Raw genomic sequence first — 4,287 nt, 5'->3', positions numbered from 1 at the left:
ATAATACCAAACATATACCAATCATAATATCAAACATAATACCAAACATATACCAATCATAATATCAAACATAATACCAAACATATACCAAACCAAATACCAATCATAATACCAAACCAAATACCAATCATAATACCACCATAATACCAAACATAATACCAAACCAAATACTAAACATAATACCATCATAATACCAAACATAATACCAAACCAAATACCAAACATAATACCAAGCCAAATACCAAACATAATACCATCATAATACCAATCATAATACCAAACATATACCAAACCAAATACCAAACATAATACCATCATGATACCAAACCAAATACCAAACATAATACCATCATAATACCAAACATATACCATCATAATACCAAACATAATACCAAACATATACCATCATAATACCAAACACAATACCATCATGATACCAAACCAAATACCAAACATAATACCATCATGATACCAAACCAAATACCAAACATAATACCATCATAATAACAAACCAAATACCATCATAATACCAAACATAATACCATCATAATACCAAACCAAATACCAAACATAATACCAAACCAAATACCAAACATAATACCATCATCAAAACACTAAAACTGTACTAACAATTTTTTCTATGTAAACTTTCAGTAATGGGTAGCTCACCTTGTCTAGTCTGTAGTTTCTTCTGTTAGGTTTTTTATAATTGTTATGATATAAAAAAATCATATATTTAAAATTGGAAGAATAATTGATAAAAGTCTTGGTCGGGTGTGTCAAAAACATTTTAAACTTGGTGTTATGTTTGGTATTCGCAAGACTGAACAGAATCAAACTCGTATGATGAGCAAGATTGATCAACTCATGAGGAAAAGTGGCTTAGTGAGCCAGACAACAGAATTTAGAAGTGAAGTTGGATGATCCAAGAATGTGTTGTAAGTAACTTTAAACAAAACAAACTGATCAAATACTTATTTTAGATACATTTCACTACATATTTCAATTGCACTTACTTAAAGAACTGGCTTTATGATAATGAAACAAAAGAAGTAATATTACTTCTGGGCAGTATTGATGTACAAACCATTTTTAAAAACGAAAACATTAGGAGATTATGAAAGTAAACACTTATTTAAGTACTCTATACTCCACCATGAAATATCTTTACACAAAAAAAATAAATTTATTTCTCTACCGTTAAAATATAATTCTGCTTAGGATAGTTATTTGCAATGTCTTAACAAAAAGTGTGTATTCTATTCTATTCACAGACCAACAATTTAAGCACAATTGGGGGCTCCACTTTTAAAGAAGCAACTTGGTATAACTTATGCCACATTTTAACCAATGGGTATGAAAAGAATTACAACTGGAAAGGAAGTGGGGAGATGAAAGCATTTCCTGGACTTAAAGAACATTATTGATAGTAAGTGAAGTGATTTAGTAAAAATATGGTACTTTCATTCACACATAAGTTTTCTATAAATAATATAAACACTTTTGAAGATTTAATTATATTAACTGTTGGATGTGAAATAGTTTTTATGAAAGTCACTGTATGCTTAGTTTTCATGAGAATGTGGAAGAGTTGTAAGATTAAATTGTGAGACCTTTATTTCTTCTAACTGTGTTAGTAGATATCTTTCAAAATCTGCTGGATATAGAAAACCTTCTGAGGACTTGCATAAATATGTAATCTTCTGATTTTAATGTTGCTGCAAGTAAAGTTTTATTATGAATCTTTTACCTATGATGACTGAAAGCAGGATAACACAACAACTGAAAACTATGAACAGTATGAAGAGTATTAAAAGATTGAAAGTTGGCTAATGTTAGTTCTATATTTAAAGGAGGTGATAAACATTGTGCAGGAAATTATAGGCCATATAGTCTTACATCAATAGTTGAAAAGATTTTGGAGAGTGTGATTTAAAATGCATTGCATAGTTACTTAAAGCAGTTTGATATAATGTCAAAGAGCCAGCATGGTTTCACTAAGGGAAAGTCTTGTTCAACAAATCTTCTGATATTCTTTGGGGATGTCACTGCAAGAATTGATGAAGGACATACTGTGGATTTGGTTTACCTTGATTTTCAGAAAGTGCTTGATAATGTGCCTCACAAAAAACTTGTTACAAAAATTAAATCTGCGGGTGTGGAGGAAATGTTATTAAGTTGGATAGAAAACCTGGCCAGAGAAGAGAAAGCAGAGAGTAGTAATAAGGAGAGTTATATCTGACTGGATCACATTTACAAGCAGTGTGTCTCAGATCTATGTGCTGGGTCCTCTGGTGTTTGTGATTTATATTAATGATATCGACTCTTGAATGACTAACAGAATTTTGAAGTTGGCAGATGACATTAAGGTTTCTGGGGTGACTAACTGTATCAAAGATGCTGCAGACTTACAGGGAGATTTAGATCATTGGATGCATTGGGCCAATACGTGGCACATGATGTTTAACTATCCAGAATGTAAGGTGATACATGTACGTTTTGACAATTCATATTGTTACAATTTAAATGGGAATACATTAAATACTGTGGCTGAAGAAAAAGATCTTGGTGTTGTGATAACAAAAAGTCACTTAAATCATCTAATCAGTGTATTGTAGCTAGCAATAGGGTTAATAGGATTTTGGGTAGCATCTATAGAAATATTGAATACAAAACAATGGATATCATTGTTTCACTGTACAGATCACTTGTAAGGCCTCATTTAAAGTACTGTGTACAGTTTTGGGCTCCCTTCCTCAAAAATGACATTGAATTGTTGGAGAAGGATCAGAGAAGAGCCACTAGGATGATACCTGGGATGATGGGATTGTCCTATGAGGAGAAACTAAGATCTCTAAACTTGTTTTATCTGGAGAGGAGAAGGGTCAGAGGGAATTTGATTGAGGTGTTTAATATTATTAAGGGCATTGATAATATAGATCCATCAAAGTTTTTTGTGTTTAGCAGCGTAAAAATGGTACAAGGGGTCATAAATTCAAATTTTGGCAACATAGGAGTCTGCAGTTTAGACACTATTACTTTTGCAATAGGGTGGTTGGCTTTTGAGCTACTTTCAAGAGTGGTGAAGGCAGAAAATTTAACTGAGTTCCAGAAAATATTGGATGAATATATGAGGTGGTCATAGTTGGGAGCTGGAAGGGACATCCTTGATGGGCTAATAAGCTCCTTTTTGTCCCTTTAAAAGTTTATGAAATATCAAAAAAGTTTTTCATAAATGCAGAATAATGTATTATTTATCAACTTGTCATATTAAATTTAAAAGCTTTGATTATATAACCTATTTTTATTACTAATTAAGTCATCAAGTATGAACTATGACATATTTCAACTACTGAAGTATTCGTATGTGATCTTCACATATTTTGCTGCAGTTCATCTAGTTGATCTGTCTCAGATTCTAGCTGAGATGTGTCTTCTGCTAGCTAAGTTTACTTCATTCTTTGCTGTACTCATCTTAATATAAAAAAAGGCTGTTCAAAAATACCACTTCACAGAAACTTATGAATACAGAGGGTTCTAGAGCTAATTCAGAATATTCTTAAGCATATCAAGTGTATTATACAAATCCAAATTTCCGTATAGTTTTTTTTGGAAGAACTTATCAGATAATAATTGAATGCCACACCTTATATAGGCCATCTAAATGTCACAGAAACTTGAAAATTTCCCAATATTGTTGCATTATTAAACCTTAAGTATATAGTTACAATATTAAAGAATGTAAAACCACAAACCTGTTTTGTACACTTCATGACGTTTATATGGTTTCCAAGTTGACTGGTCAAGCAGTGTACACTGCTTTGTTCAGATTTGCAGTACACTTGAATGAAGGTCATAAGCAGTATGTTGTCGTGCTGTTAACAACCCATGATGTAAGTCGAATAGCTACTTCTTTGTCATTAATGAATTCCACAACAGAGTACATGGTGTGGATGGAATATAAATTAATTATCAGTAATTTTCTGTGAAAAAAATTCTGATAAATGGCTTAGTATAGTAGACAACCAATAATAAAACAAAAGTGTGGTGTAGAAGGTTAAGCCTATAGCATTATTAATTTAATACCTAACATGTTGTTCAAATAGATTAAATATATTGTTACGCCTCCGTTCGTTAGTTAATTTTTCGTAAAAATTCTTTCTGGAGATACTTTAACGATACAAGTGCTTTCTGAGTTGCCTGAGAATGTGTCAGAGTTTATGAAAGTGTTATCGGAAAGGATGAATGATTCGATGAAGTTAACTTATGATAAGAGATCTACTGAAG

At 31.8% G+C, this 4,287-nt stretch overlaps 1 long non-coding RNA gene across 1 annotated transcript; it reads left to right on the top strand.

Moving 5' to 3' along the window:
• Positions 1 to 814: 814 nt before the first annotated feature.
• On the top strand, positions 815 to 1,358 carry LOC111083131. Its single transcript, XR_002608817.1, has 2 exons — positions 815 to 938; positions 1,275 to 1,358. It is a non-coding gene; the product is annotated as an uncharacterized LOC111083131 (long non-coding RNA).
• Positions 1,359 to 4,287: the final 2,929 nt, after the last annotated feature.

The sequence above is a fragment of the Limulus polyphemus genome, unplaced genomic scaffold (assembly GCF_000517525.1).
Source record: "Limulus polyphemus unplaced genomic scaffold, Limulus_polyphemus-2.1.2 Scaffold8282, whole genome shotgun sequence".
NCBI lineage: Eukaryota > Metazoa > Arthropoda > Merostomata > Xiphosura > Limulidae > Limulus > Limulus polyphemus.
This window is presented reverse-complemented; position numbering and strand designations above follow the sequence as displayed.